This window comes from Mobula hypostoma, chromosome 10, assembly GCF_963921235.1.
Source record: "Mobula hypostoma chromosome 10, sMobHyp1.1, whole genome shotgun sequence".
Taxonomy (NCBI): Eukaryota; Metazoa; Chordata; class Chondrichthyes; order Myliobatiformes; family Myliobatidae; genus Mobula; species Mobula hypostoma.
In genome coordinates, this window is record NC_086106.1 from 62,527,020 (window position 1) to 62,551,291 (window position 24,272).

General features: G+C 40.8%; 1 protein-coding gene across 11 annotated transcripts in view; it reads left to right on the top strand.

Annotated features, from left to right (window-relative positions):
- The window catches only part of LOC134352946 (ETS-related transcription factor Elf-1-like), a 314,459-nt gene that overhangs the window by 133,096 nt on the left and 157,091 nt on the right, over positions 1–24,272 (top strand). For 5 of the 11 annotated variants that reach the window (XM_063060617.1, XM_063060613.1, XM_063060615.1 and 2 more), the window contains one exon: positions 19,386–19,460. The exons of 5 other annotated variants lie outside the window; for them this stretch is intronic. The gene's annotated coding sequence lies outside the window, so the exon portion shown is untranslated. Of the gene's footprint in view, positions 1–9,620; positions 9,644–19,385; positions 19,461–24,272 lie in introns of those variants that run through there. One more of the 11 variants, XM_063060616.1, reaches the window with a different exon arrangement.

Here is a 24,272-nt window from a genome sequence, read left to right on the forward strand (position 1 = left end):
CAGTGTGCCTGTTTCTCATTCCTCTTTTAAAATGCTTTTGATAACCCAATGATCAACTTTTGGTTATTGTCTGGGTTCAATGTCTAATTCTGGTGCACCACCTTGGGATTTTTTTGCTATACAGTTATGCCAGTATTCCAAATAGATAAAGGTTTGTTGCAGTTTGAAGTGACTAACCATGTACAACATTCGAGAGTGTTGGTGGGATTTGCTAGGGGGCAAGGCTTTTGGATCACTGTGCCATTGGCATCATCAGTCGAGGGATCAATAAGAGATCTGTAGTCAGTCTGGCATTGGGGAGGGTCAGTAGATGGGTGAGATAGCAGGTTGGTGGTCAAAGAGGGAGGGGCTGATAGACATTGGGGTTTGGGAATAATTTGCAGTGGGTTACTGTATGGAGAGATAATGTTGCTCAAATAGATGTATGTGAGGTGGCTTCCCATTGCTGGAGTTGCTTGACCTTTAAGTACTGCTGAAGTGGTACTGGTTCTGCATTAGCAATCTTAGTCACCCATGGCCCATGCATGTGTGATTCATAATCTCAGAAATCATTCTGGAGTTTGGTGCAACAAACCATCTGGGGAAATTTTGTTTCTACTTATTACTTATAGTATCAGCTGCTCCACCGTCACCCTCCAATACCCAAAGCTAGCTGAATCTGACATCTTTTTGTCTGTCTCCATCCATCGTGTCTCCCCCAGTTTCAACCCTCCTCTGTGTACCTATCATAACCTGATCCCTGTCTCACCACTGTCCCTCTCCTTTTTATAAGAACAATTTTCTCTTTCAGTCCTGATGCGATTTCAAATCAAGACATCAAAAGTTCCTCCCTCACCCCCCAGAGATGTGTTCAACCTGCTGAGTTTCTCCAGCAGATTGTATGATGATTGACAGCACATTGTTGGGCCCCAATGTTTCACTGCATGTATAGAAATTCTGGTCGGATAATTACAGAGATTGTGCAGGTAGATCTCATTTTCCTTTAAAATAGATTTTTTAAATTGGATTTGAATCAGGTAGTAATATAAGACATAAGACACAAGATCCAGCCTCCAAGTATGCATGGGTACAGGCATAGTTCTGACTTTGTTTTGCAAATATTATAAATTATCAATTTGTTAGTCTGATTTGGCAGTTGATACACATGGTGTTAAGATGTTCTTACTCTGTGCTGGCATTAGGGTTGTGCAAGGTAGAAGCTGGATACAGGCAGGATCTTTGTTGCTTTATTGAACCAGCAATCTTAAACAAAGGCTGTGAAATTCATTGCTAGGTGAATGCCAATCAGAATCAGAACCAAGTTTGTTTTATATATATATATATATATATATATATATGTGTGACATTTATAGGAAACAGGGAGCAAATAAGGTGCTTGAGGAGTATAAAAAGTGCAAAAAAATTACTTAAGAAGGAAATCAGGAGGGCTAAAAGAGGACATGAGTTTGCTTTGGCAGTCAAGGTGAAGGATAATCCAAAGAGCTTCTTACGGGTATATTAAGAGCAAAATGATAGTAAGGGATAAAATTGGTCCTCTTGAAGATCAGAGTAGTCGGCTATGTATGGAACCAAAAGAAATGGGGGAGATCTTAAATGTGTTTTTTGCGTTTGTATTTACTAAGGAAACTGGCATGGAGTCATTGGAAATAAGGCAAACAAGTAGTGAGGTCACGGAACCTATACAGATTGAGGAGGAGGAGGTGCTTGCTATCTTGAGGCAAATCAGAGTAGCTAAATCCCCAGGACCAGACAGGATATTCCCTCAGACCCTGAAGGAGACTAGTGTTGAAATTGCAGGGGCCCTGGCAGATATATTTAAAATGTTGGTATCTACGGGTGAGGTGCCGGAGGATTGGAGGATAGCTCATGTTATTCCGTTATGTAAAAAAGACTCAAAAAGTAATTCGGGAAATTATAGGCCGATAAGTTTGATGTTGGTAGTAGGTAAATTATTGGAAGGAGTACTCTACAAGTATTTGGATAGACAAGGACTTATTAAGGAGAGTCAACATGGTTTTGTGTGTGGTAGGTCATGTTTAACCAATCTATTAGAGTTTTTCGAGGAGGTTACCAGGAAAGTGGATGAAGGGAAGGCAGTGGATGTTGACTACATGGACTTCAGTAAGGCCCTTGACAAGGTCCTGCATGGGAGGTTAGTTCGGAAGATTCAGTCGTTAGGTATACATGGAGAGGTAGTAAATTGGATTAGACATTGGCTCAATGGAAGAAGCCAGAGAGTGGTAGAGGAGGATTGCTTCTCTGAGTGGAGGCCTGTGACTAGTGGCGTGCCACAGGGATCAGTGCTGGGTCCGTTGTTATTTGTCATGTATATCAATGATCTGGATGATAATGTGATAAATTAGATCAGCAAATTTTGCTGATAATACAAAGATTGGAGGTGTAGTCGACTGTGAGGAAGGTTTTCAAAGCTTGCAGAGGGATTTGGACCAGCTGGAAAAATGGGCTGAAAAATGGCAGATGGAGTTTAATACAGACAAGTGTGAGGTATTGCACTTTGGAAGGACAAACCAAGGTAGAACATACAAGGTAAATGGTAGGGCACTGAGGAGTGCAGTACGACAGAGGGATCTGGGAATACAGATACAAAATTCCCTAAAAGTGGCGTCACAAGTAGATAGGGTCGTAAAGAAAGCGTTTGGTACATTGGTCTTTATAAATCAAAGTATTGAGTATAAGAGTTGGAATGTTATGGTGAGGTTGTATAAGGCATTGGTGAGGCCGAATTTGGAGTATTGTGTACAGTTTTGGTCACTAAATTACAGGAAGGATATTAATAAGGTTGAAAGAGTGCAGAGAAGGTTTACAAGGATGTTGCCGGGACTTGAGAAACTGAGTTACAGAGAAAGGTTGAATAGGTTCAGACTTTATTCCCTGGAGTGTAGAAGAATGAGGGGAGATTTAATAGAGGTATATAAAATTATGATGGGTATAGATAGAGTGAAAGCAAGCAGGCTTTTTCCACTGAGGCTAGGGGAGAAAAAAAAACAGAGGACCTGGGTTAAGGGTAAAGGGGGGAAAGTTTAAAGGGAACATTGGGGGGGGCTTCTTCACACAGAGTGGTGGGAGTGTGGAATGAGCTGCCAGGTGAAGTGGTAAATGCGGGCTCACTTTTAACATTTGAGAAAAACTTGGACAGGTACATGGATGAGAGGTGTATGGAGAGATATGGTCCGTGTGCAGGTCAATGGGACTAGGCTGAAAAATGGTTCGGCACAGCCAAGAAGGGCCAAAAGGCTTGTTTCTGTGCTGTAATGTTCTATGGTTCTATGTATGTATATTAAATTAAAAATAGTGCAAATAAAAATAGTAATATATTGTATATTGAGAAAAACTGAGGTAGTGTTCATGGGTTTGATGCCCATTTAAGAATCATATAGCAGAGGGGAAGAGGCTGTTCCTGAATCGCTGACGCTTCTCCACCTCCTTCCTGATGGTAACAGTGAGGAGAGGGCATGCTCTGGGTGATGGGGGTCCTTAATAATGGATGTTGCCTTTCTGAGACACTGCTCCTTGCAGACGTCATGCATACTACGGAGACTAGTACCCAAGATGGAGCTGACTAATTTTACAACTTTCAAATTCTTTAACGGGAAGTTCGAAGAGTAAGCTTTAAGCAAGCTCCTATGTTTAACTGCAGGATATAATTAGGAATCAGATGAATCCCCTGATGTAGGGAAACTTGGCATGCTTGTTAATTTGTATCTTGGACAAGGGGTATGAATTAAACTGAATTTGACTCTTACTGCTTTGCCATATATTTGTTTGCTGTGAAATAAAATCACTCAATAGCTCTGTCTGTCCTCTTTTCATCAACGGGTTTCTTTGCTTACCCGCAGAGAAAATGCAGTAGTAAATGAGCAAAAGACAAGAAATTTTAGTTTGTACCATATATTAACATTTATTCAACATTGTGTCATGTGAGTTGCACAGCCCTAACCCAATCTCAAGATAGACAGGTTGTGGGGGAAGCTAACGTCAATGTACTTGAGGAAGTAGTGTAACTATGGTAGCAACAAGGAAAGACTTGCACTTCACATCTGCCGATGCTGCTTTTGCAGCCAATTAACTACATTTGAAGGCTAGTTGGAGTTATGATGTAAGAATCATTGCAAGTTACTGGCATAACCAACCCAAAAACAAAAACTGCAAAAACTTAAGTCTGAAGTGAAAACGAGGAGTCCTGGAAATGCCCAGCAAGCCAGGCAGTGCCTGTAGTAAGAGAAGGAGTTTGCATTCTAGTTAGATGTCCTTTCATCAGAATTGGGAAAATGTACAAATTAAACAAGTTTAAGCAATACAGAAAATGAGGAAGTGTTGAAGAAAGATAGAGGAAGGCCTGTGCTAGGGTGGAGATTAGGAGATAGTGATGTGGTGGTGCTAAAAATAGGGTGATAAAGGTCAGTGAGCATTTTTTGTCTCCCCAGTGAATAGGAGACATTGCATTTGTCTTAGGATTGCTTAAACTGTGTTCTTGATGCCAGTGAAATTTGATATTGCCTGCCAATTTACTCATGAAGTGAATTGGTTATGAGTTGCCAGAAAACCATTCAGAATCAAGTTTAATATCACTGGCATATGTCGTGAAATTTGTTGTTTTGTGGCAGCAGCAGATGACAATACATAATAATAATAACTATAAATTACAATAAGTATATATAAAATAAGAAAAAATTAGATTAAATAAGTAGTGCAAAAATAGAGGGGGTAAATAATGAGGTAGTGTCCATGCGTTCATTATCCATTCAGAAATCTGATGGCAGAGGGGAAGAACCTGTTCTTGAAACATTGAGTGTGTGTCTTCAGGCTTCTGTACCTCCTCCTTAATGGCAGCAATAAGAAGAGAGAATGTTCTAGACGATGGGGGCCCTTAATGATGGATAGAAGGCGTCCTTGATGCTGGGGGAGACTAGTGGCCATGATAGAGCTGGCTGAGTTTGCAGCTTAATGCAGCTTTTTCTGATCCTATGTATTGGCCCCTCCATACCAGACGGTGATGCAACCAGTTAGGATGCCTTCCACAATAGATCTGTAGAAATTTACAAGCGTCTTTGGTGACCTATCAATTTTCTTCAAACTGCAAATGAAATACAGCTGCTGTCATGTCTTTTTTCGTAATTGCATCAAAATGTTTGGCTCAGGATAGATCCTCAGAGATGTTGATCCCCTGGAAATTGAAGCTGCTTACTCTCTCCATTTCCTGATCCTTCGACGAGGACTGGTGTGTGTTCCCTCAACTCCTGCTTCCTGAATTCCACAATCAATTCTTTGGTTTTACTGACATTGAGTGTAAGGGTATTTCTGCAACACCACTCAACCAGCAGATTTATCTTGCTCCTGTACGCCTCCTCATCACCATCTGAAATTCTGCAAATAATAGTTCTATCACTGGCAAATTTATAGCTGGCATTTGAGCTGTGCCTAGCCACATAATCATGAGCGTAGAGAGAGCAGAGCAGTGGGCTGAGCATGAAGTGCACCAGTGTTGATGTTCAGTGAGGTGGAATTGTTATTTATGATCCACACAAACTGGTTTTCCATTGAGGAATCAAGGATCCAGTTGTAGAGGAGATATAGAGGCCTAGATTTTGGAACTAGTTGATTAGAACTGAGTTTATGAGGGTGAGGATATGATTGTGTTGAATGAGTCACAAATCCTTCCTGTATGATGTTGAAATAGAGACAGAAATCAAAGGTGGTGCAAAGCTAGAAGTCTTTGTCCTTTCAGTAGGTTAAGATTCCATTCCTGAGATCAGAAGATTTTCATACGATGTGCTATCAGAAACAATGAAGAAAAATGGGTCTTGAAATATAGACAACAGGAATTCTGCAGATGCTTGAATTTCCAGCACTATGCCAATCACCTGTCCAGTTCTTGGCTCCATCCCTCCCCCTCCTGTCTTCTCCTATCATTTTGGATCTCCCCCTCCCCCTCCCACTTTCAAATCTCTTACTAACTCTTCTTTCAGTTAGTCCTGACGAAGGGTCTCGGCCTGAAATGCCGACTGTACCTCTTCCTAGAGATGCTGCCTGGCCTGCTGCGTTCACCAGCAACTTTGATGTGTGTTGCTTGAAATATAGATCAGCTTTGATGCAACTGAGAGCCAATAAGCCTTAAGTAACAAACCTCCCACCCCTACTCTTATGTAAGTTGTATGGTGTTCATCAAATTCTCTCGGTTGCTCTGTTCTATCCTTCAACAGAATCTTCTTTGGTTCCATCACTAACTAAATGTTTATTTATTATTCTTGTTCCTTTCTTTCCTGACGCTCCATTCATTTTCTTTGTGAAAAGCTCTGGCATGTCCATTACCAATAAAGGGTCTGGTATTTGGTGTTTTAAGACAATCTCAACTGTCTTCCTGTGGTCACTGCTTAAAATCAGAGATAAATTATAGATCTGCTTCTTGTTCACTGAGCTTTGCTGCATTTCAAAAGCAGGATCTGATGAAGTGTCATCCCCTGTGTATATTCTGCTTTCAGTGATCACAAAGGCATCCTAAAACAAATTGTTCATTAGTGGGCAACTAAACTTATTAAATATTGACCTGCATAGTTTGTGAATAGAACAGTTTCAGATCTCTGGATTAAATTTTCAATTTGAAGGACCACCAAGGGATGCTGTTTTCTCTTTTCTGTTTGTTACAGTTAATTCCCACTCCCCTTTATGTCTGTTTGCCATTACTACATGAAGTTGTTTCAGTTGTTTCAACACTCTTCTTCCCAATAAATAATAATTATAAGAATATGTTGATTAAGGCTGCCCCTGCTGACTTCCGTGACCCTTCACAAACAAGTGAAAATCTGCAGATGCTGGAAATCCAAGCAACACATACTCAATGCTGGAGGAACTCAGGACCTGCTGAAGTTTCTCGGCCTGAAACGTTGACTGTAATCTTTTCCATAGTTGCTGCCTGGCCTGCTGAGTTCCTCCAGCATTTTGTGTGTGTGTGTTCCATGATCATTCGTAGCCTCACAGAGCTGCACATTTTAGCTCCTGCAGCAGCTTGGCTGAGTGGGAAAGGTGTTTAATTTTCACTATTTCAGAACCTTTATACTGATTTATTTCATTAAGATCCAGAACAGCTTGGGTTTAACCTCAGCATTCAACCAGTCCTAATTACTTCCCAGTGGGAACGTTTGAGTACTGTTCATCATTGCATTATCAGCTTTGAAATCCAGTATGCATGTTGGACATCAAAGCCCCTTTAGGTTTTACACAGTCAAACCATGAACTATCTTGGTAGCAGAGATGTGACTCGAGAGATCAGGAAGCACAAGCATGACAACATTCAAATGCTTGCCTTTTCAAAGCAAGTCAATTTCCCCCACATCATCTCTTTTGCCTGATCTTCATTGCTGTTTTGTCTGAAAATTGTTGATTGTTTCGAAGTCCATGTTGGCTGGAGACCAGCCTATGTTGATGGTGATTACTGGTACAGTGGGAGATTGAATAAAGAGTAGCCTCCATCATTTTTAAAGTTACTATGTGTGAGTATACTGCCCCTTCTCACAGCACATTGAAATCAGATTGTAGATCAAGTAGACCATATGTTTTTTGATCTAAAAGTAGTTCACTGTCCTATGTAAATGTTCCTCCTGTACTGATTCCCTTCACCCAACTCTGTCCCTCAGTAGGTAGTGTAAATAAAAAAATGTCTCATCACAGGATGTGATTCAAAAGCCTGAATATTCATTTCCTTCACTTCGCTCCTCTCCTCGACTTCAAACCTCTATTCTAACCCCCTGCACTTAAAGGCAACTGCTGTAACTGATGGTGGAGAATAGTTCTGCATGGAGCTTTCTGGTCCCTGTTCAATAAAAGAGCCATCTTCTATGATGCAGACTCTTCCCCGAATTGACATACACATTCACTAAGTATGCTTCACAGGAGAGACATGAAACAAAATTTGATAGCGGACCACCAAAAGTGATTAAATATTGTTGAAATAGAACAGATTAAAGAGGGAGAGACTCACGGGGGGCGGGGGCAAAGGGACTTATCTCCACTGCTCTCAAATGCCAATATTAGATAGTAAAAGCTGGGGTAACCTGAATCCAGAGTGACACAAGGGCAGAAACCTTGGAGGCTGTAGGGCTGGAAGCATTATAATGATTAGCTGTTGCAAAAGCAGAAGTGATGCCTTGGTAAGACCTGTAAGTAAGGACTTGGATTCTATTGATGTTGCTAGACCTAAGCCAAGAAAGAGGATGATTATTGGTTGAAAGAGTACAGGTTTCAAAAGACATTAGGAAGTTTAGTTGACTTTGTGTATTCTGACTTCACTTGTAATGTGCAGGAGTCCTCTAAGGCTACACTTGCTAGGATGTGCTGGCTTTGTAGCAAGGTTTGAGTCCATTGTCATCCAGACTGGAACAGTATCTGCCAGCCATGGAGCAATTGAAGAATTAGGATGTTCTGTTCAAGTATGTAAGTTCTTATTCAATATCTATTTAACTAAATAGAGGTAGAATAAGTTACAGTTAATTAAAGGAATGATTGAGACGAAAATATTAAGTGTAATTATGTTTTATTGCCAACTATGTATTGAGTACCTCATGCAATGTAGTGTGGCTTATTGTCTTTTAACAAATTAGTGAATGCGTTGAATAAAATTGTAATAAAATTGAAGTATGAAATATTTCTAAATTTTCCAGTAGCTCGAGGTAATTTGTTGTAGGTGAACTGGAAAGTTAGCTCCTTACTTTCACCTGTAGGAGGGACCTGGTTGCACGAGTGACTGTATTCCTTGCTATCAGGTTGCTATCATTCACACCACTCTCCTAGCAACTATGGTGGCTGCCTGCAAATTGTGTCAGTTTTATTGCCCTCAGTTTGCTTGGAGCACAAAGATCAAAAACAGATCTGCACAGGGGTTAGAGGGAAGCTGGCAGGTGGTTACTGTGACTCTGAGGCGTCCTTTCATTTCTAGGGTAAAGAGGATGATGTATGATTCCTAAAAATAGCTGGAGATGCTGGAAATTTGAAATAAAAAAAGCACTGAAACAAAGACGGAAAAACAGCCGAATACACTGTAGGTTAGAGGTGTAGTGTTTTAGGAGGGTCTTGAAGAAGGAGAGTGAGAAGAACAGATGGGCAGAGTGAGTAGGGAACTCAAAAGATTTGGGACCTGCACTGCCCTAGGTATGGCAAGTGTGTGAAGACTGGGGGAAATGCCTGTCCCTTAAGGTGTTGTAGGGCTGGAGGAAGTTACAAATAGAAGTAGGACCACTTGTCATTCTAAAAGAGGCTTTGAATTCAGATGAGTTCACTATCCTGAGTCATGGGAGCATACACTATCAAATGGCAACTTTTGAGATTAATTAACAATGGGTGAAATCAGACTATTTAAATTTCAGTTGATCTTGAGCTGTGAATCAATAGAAAAGCATTTCTTTTGAGTGGGTTGCATAAACATAAGGGAGGTGCATAATCCCATGTAGTCACTGCAATTATTCAGAAGCACATGGTTGACCAAAGTCATGTGAACACATCAGAATGACCTCTGACCTGACTGGCAAATGGGCTTTTACATGCAGGGAAACTGTTGATTTTAACTCCTGGAAGCTATAAAGATGGACATGCTCACAAAGTGGAAGCTTTTGCTGAAAACTGTTGTGAAAAGGTTGGTTCAAGTTCATTTTAAAGAATAGAGTGTGATTGGTTTAAGATATTTTTAGAGACTTAGTTTGGATCTTTTCCAAAATATCATAGTTATGCAAATGCAATGAGCATATTTGCAAAGTATGGGGAGTTTAACTGATCAGAACTAACTCTCTTCAATGGCTCTTGTAATTCAGAAGGAAGCACAATTATTTAAGTTGTCGGGGCAGCTGGACTAAGGACTGCTTTGTACAGTGCGGGAATCTCACTCCAGCAGGAATGTGCTTATACATGTTTCAGTGTGGGCGCTAACTCTTGAACAGATTAGATAAATATGCTGATATACTTGCTCAAAGTTTATCTTTTTTTTTAGTTCTTAATCGGAAGGTTGGAACAGAATTGCATGGTTCTAATCCCATGAGCTACTAGTTCCCACTGCAGTTATTTTTTAAGCAAAGAATTGACTTTAAGAAAAAGAATCTTGAAATGTTTAAGAGAAACATCGCTAAAGGGTATAACCAGACAGAGAAAGCATTTTCTTCATTCCAGACCATCTATTCCACAGTGGAGGGAAGGACTTTGAGCTGATTAGTTTGTTGTCTCCAGTTGTGATGCAGAGCCTACTATATGCTGTATTATGGCCTGCAATTAAGTTAGCAATTCTATTTGATATGACTCACAATGCAAATTAACCGTTTATTGTCCAAGCCAGTCAGGATTCACTTTTACTGAGTGCATTAGAGGCGGACTGGTGTAGGAGTGGTTTTCTGCCTGGGATTCTATAGCAATTGAAAGGATGGCAGACTCCTCATTTCTTTTTGGAGCTTGCTGCAAATGTATTGAACGAGAAAATTGCTTCTCTGGTTTTATGACCTCTTCCTTCTGATATGTTTATGATACGTTTTAGTGTCAATAATGAAGTTTTTTTTAATTCTGTGAGGGCCCAAAAGTGGATTTAATGTTTTCAATAGAATTGCCTACAGTGGAACAATAAATACTATCAGCGAAGAGCTGTTTAAGCATTAGTACATAACGCATTTATCTTGCCTTTATGGCTGTGCCACTTTCCTTTCTGGTGTTTAGTTACAAAGGAGTCACTGTACCTTGAAATTAACTGGTGTTCAGAGGTGAGTGTAGTTAGAGGGGGTCAGGGTGCAGGGTTGAAATATTTAGTTTCTACAGTACTGTGTCTCACAGAACATCTGAGTGTGACAATGCAGTGAACTGCGTTGAAGTGCTGTTGCCGTGTGGAGCAATGTGACAGATGCTTTTATCTAGAGCACAATCCCACATCCAGTAGTAATAGGAGGAACTGGATAATCTGTACTTAATGATATTGACTGCCCACCATACAAGAAAAACCTGCCCATCTAGAATTGTTTTTGCGTAGTATATTTTCGTACACAGTGTGAAAAAATATCTAGGACCTGATAATTAAGCATGATTGGGTCCTTTCTGCATGGATTACTTAATTTCCAAACAGCGCTCTAAATGATGTGTATACACATGCACACACACCCACACAGATACACACACAGACACAAAGACACACACACACACACATACACACACACACAAACTCACTCACACACTCACTCACTCACAGGGATTGTGTTGTGATGTCAAGCAACACCAATAGGATTTTGCACAAAACTCATTTGTATATCTGGGACCCATTTGCAGAGGAAAAAGTCTTACCAAGAAGTATTTAGCTTTGCATGCCTGTGCCTGGTATAGCTCTTGCTAAAGGGTGTTGTATTCTTTTTGGGTATGTCCACATCTTGCGACTGATAGCATTCAACCCTGATTTAGTGTCCAACCACTCACCTTACCCCTGGCCCATGCTGTTGACCACTGACGGCTTGTGCCTCATTTTTCAGGCCACTTCCACTTCAAACCTTTCCATTAGTGTCTTGGCACCCTGCAAATTTCCAATGAACTGGCCACTTTTGCAAAGGAAAGGATGTTCAGCATTCAGGGCCTTTCTGTTTCCCACGGTATTTTGTTTGAACGTTGTTATTTGAGGCACGAATAGAAAATGCTAGAAACACCCACCTGGTCAGGCAGCATCCTTGTAAGAAAAATAGAGTCGAGTTTCAGTTTGAAAAACCTTTATTTTGCAGATGTAATCTGATCAGTGTTTTCTCTTTCTTTTGCATTTCTGACATTTGCAAGTTATAGAAAAAATAATATTTGGGCACTGTGCTCAAAATGTGGGTGAGCTCTCAGTACATTTCTAGATTAATGTATTTTTTGGTGCTGAAACCGGCTTTTGTGGATCCTTTTTGGTGTTGAAGGTGGTCTCTGTGGAGTCATTATAATCTGTAACAGGCGATGGAGGTTGTGATTTATCCTCTAAAAGCACATCCAACAACACAGAACAATTCTGTTTACCACAGAGCTTTAAATCACAACTTTCTGATATAGATGTGAAAAAATTATTAATTAGGGCAAAAGTCTCAGAGTTTAAAACTTTTAAGAACTATGAGTATTAAACACACTAGTGAATTAAAAACAGAGAGCTACTGGATGGGTATTGTGAATCTTGTCATGCTTCTAGATGTTTGGTTATTTGACGTAGTTGAGATACTGACTTCGTTATAAAACTGTTAAATTAAACTGTTCGTTTACAAGAATGTGTTCCAGCTTGCAACTGTGAACAAATGTGACATTTAGCACAGTTGTGGTTTTTGACCAATGTACCAGTCTGAGCCAATGATATTAGTTCCTACATTCACGTACTAGACACACACAGGGTGTTACGGCTACCTAACAGTGGGGCTGGAGGGCAATAGCTGGTAGATCACCTTCACACCTAGTGTAAGAGCTGAAACTGTCTTACGACAGGATCAACTTCAGGAAGGAAGAAGTCTTACAGTAGTGAATTCTGACTTCCCATTTGGTTCATATATTGAATGGAACCTTAATCAGGATCTTGATTTACAATTGGTGTTCTGAATAGAGAAAGGAACAACTACCCACATATGAGATTTTATTGCTCCATTCCTAGTTTTATTGCTCTATGCCTGCGTAGGTTATTGCAGTGAGTTCCTGATTGCATGAGAATATGTCTGCTTGCAGTAATCTTGAATCCAAGAGAGGGCAGACCTGATGCTGAAACACTTGTAAAGACCAAAATGTTGTTGGATTCTGTTGTACTTGAATGTAAAGGCAGGAGCAAATGAGGAAAGAAGATTTTTTGTAGGTTGTTAGATAGAATGCCTAACCAGCTCTATGGACATCTATAGAAGTAGCTTGTATTAATTAATGAAGTTACGATTTGTTCATGATAGAAGTGGCCTGGACTGAAAGGTGAAGATTGCAGACATCCCACCCTGCAAAAACTCATTTCAGGGAGGTAGCACCATCAATTTGCGGGAGACTTCCGGGAGAGGTGGGACGTCTGCAGTAGAGTAGCTCCTTAGCAGCCAGCCAGCTAGTTTAAATAACATTAGCTATGCTAATGAATGAATGTCACCTGTTAAACTCACCTCAGCATGTCTTTTACATTTTAACCCACCATGGGCAATAGAAAAGTCACTGTTGCAAACAGTGCAGTGATAAACACTGTCATTATTTTTGATCCCTATTAGGCAGGGGTACACTTTAGTGTAGTCTGGGGTGACGTACATTTTATTTTTTTTTGGAACACTCTGCCACTCTGACTTTTTTTGGAACTCTCTCGCTCTCGCTCTCTCTCTATCGCGTGCTCTCTCTCTCGTGGGCACTCTCTCGCGCTTGCTTTCTCGCTCTCACTCTCTCTCGCGCTTGCTTTCTCGCTCCCTGTCTCTCGCTTTAACTTTCTCGCTCTCTTGCTCTCGCTTTCTTGCTCTCTCTCTCGTGGTCGCTCTCTCGCTTTCTCTGTCCTGGTCGGTCTCACTCTCTCTCGCGCTTGCTTTCTTGCTCTTGCGCTCGCTCTCTCGCTCTCTCTCGCGCGTTCTCTCACGCTCGCTCTCAAAAAAATCAATTTCCGGGACATTGTATATAATTTGCGGGCATCAGGGAGCCACTATTAATTTGCGGGAGACTCCCCGGAACTTCCGGGAGAGGTGGGATGTCTGAGATTGGACAGAGAAAGTAGTAACTCTGGGCAAGAAAGATTCTGCCAAATAATCAACTCCTAACTCTGAAAGAGGAGCTGATGACCAGCTCTCAATCAGGCCTGTGGGGACTTGAAGGCATGGTTATGGAGAGGAGGTATCCTTTTCTGGAAAAATCTTTAACGAGAGGTCACATTTTTTTTTGGAAAATTAAGATTGATAATTTAAGGCAGGGATGAGACAAAGTACCCTTGCTCAGAATCTTTGGAACCCACTTCCTCAAAGGGGGTGGCGATGGGAGCAAAAACTGTATATTTTTAAGGCAATATTAGATAGGCACTTGATAAATGAGTTGTGAGAAGGAGGACAGCAATGAGGTGCAGTGAGCTCAGCCCTAATCTTATTAAATAGTGGAGTAGATTTGAGGGACTGAGTAATTTGCTCCTCCTCCAAATTCATATGTTAATGATCTACTCCACTGAAACACGACAAGCAATCTTGTGTTTTCTTATGAACTTTTATATCATTTGCCTCATCTGACAGCTTTTCCCCTCTACACTTGACAATTCTCTCACTCCCATGCCCTTTAACTCCCCGTCTCCTGACACTCACCTACACTAAGGGTAATTCACAGTAACCAAATGAACTACCAGCATGTCATTGGCACGTGGGAGGAATCGGTAACACCCTGGGAATATCTGTGCCATCACTGGAAGAATGTGCAAACTCCTCTCGTTGCTGAAGCTGTGTGCCAGCAGCTCTAGCACAGTGGTGCACTCTGAGGTACTTCTGGCAACATTTGCATTGCCTTAACAGAAAGCTAACCCTCAGGCAGTGAAAAGGGAAGCCTGTTTTGCAAAGATTCAGAGCAGTGTCATATGAGAAATTCTCACCATTGGCACCATTAGCTCATCCTGTTGCCCCCTTATTCAGAAGAATATCCTACCTGTTATGTTTCACCCTTGGCATGAGTGATTTAAAAAGCAAATAGATTAATAAATTGAGAAGAAAATGTATATTTTTAATTATTGCCAAACGCGTCATAGTGCTTTACAGTACATGCGACCTGAGTCCTCTTCCTGCTGCTGCTTGTAAGGAGTTTGTATGTTCTCCCCGTGACAGCGTGGGTTTCCTCTGGGTGTTCTAGTTTCCTCCCACAGTCCAAAGACGTACTGGTTGGTAGGTTAGTTGGTTATTGTAAATTGCCCTGTTATTAGGCAAGGGTTAAATCGGGGAGCCGGGAGTTGATGGGCGATATGGCTCGAAGGACCGGAAGGGCCTATTCTCTGCTGTCTCTCAACAAATAAATAAATAGATAAAATAACCATTCCTCAGTATATTGGAAAGGTCTGATGGGCTCAGCATCAGCTAACAATTCATTATAAACAGACACTTTTCTGTCTGTAGTCTATATGAACTCTTACAGTAATTTTAGAATTTTCTTTCTACATATAATGTTTTAATTTGCTCACTTATTTAAATGATATTAAAATAACGTTTTTATTCTGCTTTCTTGTTTTCAAAATGGTACTGTTCATTGTACGCAAACAACAGGAATTCTGCAGATGCTGGAAATCCAAGCAACACACATCAAAGTTGCTGGTGAACGCAGCAGGCCAGGCAGCATCGGTAGGAAGAGTCCTATGAGTCCTGACGAAGGGTCTCGGCCTGAAACGTCGACTGCACCTCTTCCTACAGATGCTGCTTGGCCTGCTGCGTTCACCAGCAACTTTGATGTGTGTTACTGTTCATTGTACAGCTACTTTACAAATTATGGAAAGAATTGAAGATTTCACGGTCGTGTCATGCAAATCTAATCAGCCGTTACCTATTCTTGTCTCTGTTTTGACTATTTGAATAAAATATGAATATATAAAGTGCAGCAATACTCTCACTTATTCCTGCCAGTTTAACCGTGCAACTGATGTACTTTTCTTTCCCCGTACTAGAATAAGTTTTTGTTTTAACAGTTCAATTGTTCCAAATTTATTGCTGAAGTCGAACTCTATTGTGTAGTTGTGGGATGAATGGCGGCTCTACTTGGCACTGTTGGTCAGGCCATGTTATTTCGTTGCCTCGCACCAAACTCCCAAAATAGAAGTCAGATCCAACTGTTCCAATAGATATCTGTAGTCCAGTCCAATTTAATGGGAGGGAGACAAATAGTTTACCCATCAAGTCTGGAATCAGGCATTGTTGTCCATTTTCCCCTGTCCTGTTTGTATGTTGCATAGAACCCTTTGCCAAACTACCTGACAGGGTGAGAACATTTGAGGGGTGATATAGTCAGGCAGAGGAGCACACAAGTCAAAACGTCCCTATATAAGGACTACATCACTGTCTTCTGCTTTGATCAGTTTGCAAATTGAACAGCATTTGCAGTAAGTTTGAGTTGGTATTGGGGGCCAAAATCAATTGCAGAAAGAGGGGGACATACACTTCAGTAATTGGCCCAACTGGTCCAGTGCTCTTCCACTATCAGGCCTATAGGTGCTGGAAGTCTGGTTCAAAGGAATCGAGGTTTGTAACAAGAATTGACTGGGGTGAATTGGGAAGGTAAAACAAAAATTGTTTCTGTGGAACTGGTGTCCTCTGTTAATGACTGTTCATCAGGAGTGATAGGCTTTTTGCTGTAGTTAGTACAAATGCAGCCTTCTCCCTACTCAGAAATCACCTGGGGTGTCTTCCCGTTCATTTGGAGGTCCAAGATGGAGAGAGTCCTATGGGTCATGTTGCACTAGACATAGGACAAAAGTGTAGCCAGCTTGCTATATATGTGGCTTTCATCAGGCAGAGTTTGGACCAAAAGTACATGGGCACCAAGTAACTCCACAGTCAACTGGATATTGCCATGCCACTTGTCCTTTGTGGAAGAGTTCTTCCAAGTAAGCGCCTTTGATCACAACTTCATCAGCAGTGGTCAGTGTGGAACATTCTGCAGTTACTATGTGCAGGGAGAGTTTCCATTAGGAAGTAAGACAATTACGCACAATGTTCCTACGGAATGGCTACAAGATGAAGGAAATCAACTGGGCCCTTAAAAGAGCCAATGGAAAAACCAGGACACCTAACAACGAGGAGGAATCCATCACTATCACTCCACTTGTCTTCCCTGTATTTCCATGGTTTCTGGAAGGATCACCAGGATCCTGAAGAAATACCAGCTTTTATACCATCCACAAACCCGGAAGGGAGCTTAAATCCCAGTTTATGCAGGTCACAGATGACCTGGGACTCAGGATGGCTGCTATATAGAGGATTCCTCGTGAATGGTATGTCAGCATGGTGGAAACTTGCATCAAGAAGCACTGGAGGTGTATCCATTTGGGCTTCCTGAAGAAATCGGAGATCACAGATGTATGAGAGGTTTAGAAGATATACGATTCGAAAGGGCTTAACAGCATAGATGTTGAGATATTTTTATGACTGGGAAAGTCACAGACAATGAGACATAGTTTTAAAATATAGAGCCAGTAATTTAAAATTGATATGTGTAGAAAGTTCTACTCTCAGTGAGTCATGAATCCCTGGAATTCTTTACCTCCGATGGTGTCGAAGACAAGATCTTTAGAAATATTTAATGTGGAGATTGATAAATATTTGAAAGATCAAGGAATTTTGCCTTTTGGGAAATGACACATAAGAAGAGTTGAGACTGGCATAGATCCGACATGATCATATTGAGAGGCCTACTGCCCCTATTTTCTTGTATTCTTGGGGGGAAATTGCAACATTTCCTGTGACTCTTGGGAATTTCTGGCCCATGACTGCTCACAGTTGAGAAATCTTGCTATTAAAATCATTTTGAGCACCTTGAGTTCATGTATTATGAACACACCGAAGCGCTATGTAAAGGGTAATGTAAAGGGGCATGCCAATTCCAAATATCAAGTTAGGCACCACTTTTTCCAATTGTGGAAGAGTCTGTGGGTTCCCATTTGACCATATTAGTGAGAACTGCAAAATTGAAGGGAAGCAAGTCATCCTCAATAATAAGGGATAAAGAAACACACGAAGAAGAACATCACCCTTTTATTAATATAGATTAACTTCGGGTAGGGTAGGGTAAGAGGATGCATTATCCATTCAATTACAGCCATAGAGCACAGAAACAAGGCCTTGGTCCAAACCATTCATGCCAGCCAAGGTACACATCCATGTTAGTCCCAGTTGCCCAGTAAAATGAAAGAGCATTTATTTTCAATTTTGGGCAGCAATGAGAATCTAAAAAGGTTGAATAAAGTTCTGTTTGAAATGCTTATTCTTATTTAATTTTGAAAATAGAACGAGTTTTTCTCCCTCTGTGGAACTGGCACATCCAGCAACTGATTAGACCTGCAAATTATCAATAAAATGTTACAATTCTTGGCCATTTTTTAGCCAGTTTTTCTGTTCCTTTCCTCTGTCTGTCTGAGACTGCAGGCTCCGATTTTACTGCTCAGCCATCTCATTCTGCTGTTACATCTTGACCCCTGCACGACATTTTGTAATGAGCATTCAAATCAAAGTTTACTTTGGCCAGTGTTTTTCAAGATGAAGGCTGCAGATGTGAAGTCGGTGCTCTGAAAGCAAGTTGGCACTGAATTTGTAGTGGTTGGATAAACCAATGGGAGGAGGTTATGAAAACTAAAGCATGAGTTACTTATAATGTTCTCCAACCTTTAAAACTGAATTGGAAGTTTATTTCCCTTTTTGAAAATATATACAGTACATTTGTTTTGTGATCATGGTTCTGTTGGCTGGCGAGAGGAGCAGAGGAGTATTTATGGTCATAATCAATTTAAATATGAGTATTTCTAGGACCAGAAACAGCACTTTGAATGTTCCTATAATATTATTTTTGACAGATTTTGTAGATTTATGAATAGATTAATCTCCGAAGTACCTCTCTGAAGAATAAAGCACCCATGTGTGAAGCTTTTATCCATTAAAAATGAATAGATTACAAATTAATGTGAAATGCTATATTATGTCTTTAACCTGATGGCAAAAATAAAAATGTCTATGCAGAACATGTGACCACTGGTGGTGGTAATGCAGCATCACAGGATATGGGGAAATATTTGCAGTTGTTCTTGGTTAACTCCCAAAGCATTTAATATATTTGTGCAATGAAAGCATAATTGGATCATTTGTATTTTTAAATGCCTGTGCAGTCAGTTAATATATTAAGATTTAAATACATGGCTTCTCTGTTAAGGTGTAACTTTAAAAAACAAATCAGTCAAGGACCTTTTGAGGCAACATTGTCTGTTACATTTCAGCACAGAAAGCTAATTTAAAGTTGCCCTCTGGTCTGAAACTATATATTGGAAGCCTTATTCTGGCTATTGTCACTGAAATCTCTGTTGTCTAAAACAGTGAACAGTTAGTCAGAAAATGGTCTCATTTAAGTGGAACACTCCCCGTTAATTAAATGCTGTCTTACTGTTGTTGGAATGATGGTGTTACTATGCAAAGATACATGAAAAAATTGAACCACCTTCTTCTGGAAAGACAACTGCAGTGGGCAAGTGCTCTGCATGCAACATGTTAAAACATTTCATCTCCAAATTCTTTCATTGTCTTCTTGAGGATTATAAGCCAAACAAGATTACAGATCCCATTTCTGTTGGCATTATACATAGGTGACTATTCTTTATACCTGGAGGAGTTTTGTTGTTTGTTGAGCAGGAACTCATTCCAACCAAGTGTCCTCATGCCCATGTCTTGGCCTTTCAACAGCATCCATAGATTGTGATCAGGAACAGAAGTGGATTTCCTCTCCACCGACACTCTTCCCATCAACAGCTTGTAAAGGTTTGTATCAGTTTGTTCTATGCTGTTCTCATGGAGAGCTAACTATTCAGTCATAGACTCATACAGCACAGAAGCAGACCTTTTGGCCAACCATATCAATGCCAACTCTGGACCAGAAACATGAGGGAAAATCTTATTGAAACCTATGGGATACTAAAAGCCTTGATAGAGTGGACATGCAGAGGATATGTACGTAATAGGAATGCTTAGGTTCTGAGGCCATCCCTTTAGAACTGAGATCGGAGGAATTTTTCAGTGAGAGAGGTGAATATGTTGAATTTGTGGCCATAGAGGGCCGTAGAGACCAAGTTGTTGGATATAATTAAGGCAGAGATTGATAGGTTCCAGATTGGTATAGGGGGAGGGTAAGAGAATTCAGCCATGATTGAATAGTGGAGCTGATACAGTAGTCTGCATGCTCTAATTCTGTTCCTGTATGTTAAAGACTTATAAGGCTCCATTTGCAGTAAACTTACACATCCCATTTTATCGTCTGCACAAAACCATCAACTTCCCATAGATGTTACCACTACACTAACCTATACATGAGGGGAAAATTACAGTAGCCAATTAAGCAATCAAGCTTCACCTCTTTGTAATGTGGGAGGAAACCAGGGTACCCAGAGGAAACCCTTACATTTTGTGCCAAGTCCACACAGACAGCACTGGTTTGATCCCTGATCACTGGGGCTTTAGTTGGTCAACCACCGTGTTGCCTTTTGAGGAAAAAAAATGTTTTCTTGGATAACATCTAGCGTGATTATTTTCTTGAAGGAAAGATGTTCAAGTAACTATTACGCATGTTGCAGGGAAGTCAGTCATGGTGAAAAGAGAAGAAGAAAAGGAACTGGCTAATGTAAATAGAAAGGATTAAAGAAGTTAAGTTATGCATCCGCTTCTTTTTGGAATAATGGCAAGTTATTTAGAAGATGACTCCATCTGGTAGCTAGTGGTTGACATTTACTGGATGGCATTCAGCTGCCCTTTCCCTATACTCGGTTGTTTTGAGTGAATCCATTGAAGATAAATCATCAAAATTACCTCTTCATGGTCTGCGTGATAGTCTGCTTCTGCTATTTGAGTCATTGAATGATAGGCTGGTGATTTCTATAGCTGAACAATTCTGATTTGTTTCTTACATCTAAGTGTATGATGGAGGTTTTTTTTAATATTGGGTTTTATGGAGTTGACGTAAGTTTGTTGCCTCATCCGGTCTTGGCTGCATATCTGCATTGCTACCAACTGACTTTGAATGATTGTGACATCCCCATTTTATCTCTTTTGTCATCAGTACCTCATTCCCTTGTTCTTCTGTCTCAGTGAAAATGACATGCTTCCACACCATTTCTAAGGGTCATACATGACTGATGAGGTCGATATGGGACCCATGGATTATGCAACAGTTGGGTGGGGGTCTGGCTGAGCAGTATGGCAAGCGGAGTAATCTTCTTACCATTACTGCTGGGCTTCCGTGTGCTCCCAACAAAATCGATTTGATGCTTGAGGTGTTGGTCTGGATGCTCCTGCTTCATTATTTGAGTATCACTGTCCAGAGATTCCAATGAACATTATTTTTCCAAGGCACCTTTGAGATCATGCTTGAAATATTTCCTAGATCCCAGTAAACAGTTGTGATGATAGAGCTTGGGGTTCAGTTCCTGGTTCAGAAGTCTGTGGTCGGGCATGCAAACAATGCTGGTCAGAACCAGCTGTGTGTAATTCTGGAAGAGGATATAAACCCTAGTTCACTTTTACCATAGTAGATTCCTCAACCTTCCCAGATCAAGTATTGATAGTAGCTGTCCAGTCCTATCTCATAAGCACATAGCAAGAATCACTGCAACCTGGCAAATTAGCGTTTTTCGTCTCAGTTTTGAGGAGTTGATTTTTATTTGTACACTGGAGCTGATGGTGAATTTCATGATCTCTATCAACTGCTTAGATAAAGTTTTCAAATAATGGAACATCTTCTACGGTCTGTTTGTTCCCCTTTAACTGAGAGGAGGCATTTTACAGGGGCAGGTTATGTTAGGACCTTTTTTTGCAACTGTAAACAAACTGACGATGTCATGTAGATCGGTATCCATGTATGTATGCAAGCATTGTCCATGCACAGAGCTCTACAGCTCAGGTTGGACTGCCCTTGGTTCTGTGGTGACGGGAGGAAAAGGCTGATTTTATTTTGTAGTTGAGCTTCACTCCTGCAGGATGTTGTTGCTGCCTTAGCAGCAAGGAAGATTGAGGAAGCTCACACAAAATGCTGGAGGAACTCAGCAGGTCAGGCAGCATCTATGGAAAAGAGTAAACAGTCAATGTTTCAGGCCGAGACCCTTCATCAGGACACTTCAGATGGATTTTCTCGAGATTGAGGAAACTGCTGAAGTAATGACACAGACTTGATTGACCCCTGTCTACATAGCAATTGGCCATGTGTTAGGCTGTTGTCTTGCATGCCATCGTGTAGCTGACAGAGAATGGGGAACATGTTGAAAGGCAACCATATTTGAGAATTCTTCACAATCCTCATGGTTGGCAGAATTGAAGACTTTCACAAGTTAATTTGCCGTGTATAGAGCTACTCTCAGCATTTTTCTTGGAGTCGTTGTCTTAGAAAGATCCTGTCTATTGTGTCTTCAGATGGACAGAATCCACAATTCAGTTTGGGGAGCTTCTGGAAAATATTGGTTGAGGAGGATCCTAACAATTTCCCTGTAGAAAATTGTGTGAGCCCCTCAATGAGTGCCTGGAAAGCTCCATCAGGGGAGGTGGTGAAAGCAGATACAACAGCAACATTTAAGAGGCATTTGGACAGACACATGAGCAAGCAGGGAATAGATCAGCATAAACTATGTGCAGGTTAAATTGGTATCATGGTTGGCACAGACATTGTTGGCCGAAGGCCTGATCCTGTGCTCTACTGTTCTATGTTTTATATTTTCTGGTGGTCTGTTCATAGGTGTTATTTATTGTAGACTTCTGGTCAGTCAAGAAGATATGAACTCTCTATCTTTCCTGTTGCCTTTGATTCTCTGCATCTTTTAATGATAGCTGAGTGTTTTGTGCTACTTATCACTCTTCCTCAAACAGAGTGATACCTTCTTTTTCATCATTCTTGATATCCATATTCCTGCTGCTTTTAGCTTGCACAACATCCAGTCTTTAGGTAGTGTACTGGCTGAATCATTTACAAGTAATAATTTTAAAATGTGACAATGAAAATTCGGATTCTGTCACTTCATGAAAGCTGCCGTTTCGTCACACCTTTTGCAAAATCTAACCCTGGCCTTTGCCTGTGGTGATTTGTTCTCAGACAATGTAACCCCTACTCTTTCTTCTGCTCTATTGTGAAAGCTCTAAGCAATGCAGTTTTCACTCTTTAATAACTTCAGACACCCATTCCTCATTCTGAGTTTCAATCTGAAACATAAATAATTCCGTTCCACCACCCTCCCCCACCCCCACACAGATACTACCTCGACCCGCTGTTCCTCCTGTAGATTGTTTCACCCCATTCCAGAATCTGCAATCTCTTGTGTCTCTATGCGTTTCTTTTACTTTAGCTCCTATGTATTTTCCTCTCTTAATATCAAATTTAATGCTACATAAACATTAAACCACTTTGTTAATTTAAGGAACACACATCAAAGTTGCTGGTGAACGCAGCAGGCCAAGCAGCATCTATAGGAAGAGGCGCTGTCGACGTTTCAGGCTGAGACCCTTCGTCAAAGGAGTCTTCTGGCATTTATGAACCAGATTTGAGCTTGGTTTCCTCAATAGCAAAACATGCAAAGATTTATAATTTCTTTGAACAGTCACTGAAGTGAAGAAAACCCATGTTGGATTGCTCCCAAATGCAAGAGATTCTATAGATGCTCGATATCTAGAGCAACACACACAAGATTCAGAGCAGCACACATACAATTCTGAAGTAACTTAGCAGGTCAGGCAACATCCATGGAAATAGCTTGCTTACACTTGAAGATCAGAGAATTCTCCAGTAAGGTCCCTGTCAGTATGAAAATGTTGCACGGAAAGGTCACCATTTCATGAAGAGAATTTTAATATGGATTTTGAAGCTTTTTTTCCTTCTTTGAATACTGAAATATTAGCTAACTTTGAAAGCAATCGATCTTCCTGTAGATAAAAAATCTTCTATTTACAGAAGACCCTTCACAAAGTAAATTTTTTCCAGAAAGATTTGAATTAACATATTATCTTGACCAGGATTTCCCAGAAGGTTCAGAGCCAATGAAATACTTTTGACCCTAATGTGAAAGTTAGAAGTGGGACAGTGAAATTAGTGTTCAGTCAAATCCCACAAACAGTTTGCTTCTACCCTAAAAATGAGAAAGTCTATAGATGCTGGAAATGCAAAGCAGCACATGTACACAATGTTGGAATCACTCAGCAGGTCAGGCAGCATCTATGGAAATGAATAGACAATCAACATTTCAGACCAGATGCTGAAGGAGGGTCTCAGTCTGAAACATCAACTGTCTATTCCAGGGGTCCCCAACCTTTTTTGCACCGCGACTGGTTTACTATTGACAATATTCTTGCGGACCGGCCGACCGGTGGGGTTGTGGGGTGTTCAAGCAGGGTTAAACTCACCTCAACATGTCATTTACAGTTAGGATTGCTAACTTTCTCACTCCCAAATAAGGGACAAAAGTAGCAGTCAAATCCTGACGAAGGGTCCCGGCCTGAATGTCGACTGTACCTTTGCCTATAGATGCTGCCTGGCCTGCTGCGTTCACCAGCACTTTTTGTGTGTGTTGACGGGACACTTGTGTTTACCTCGAGAAAGACTAC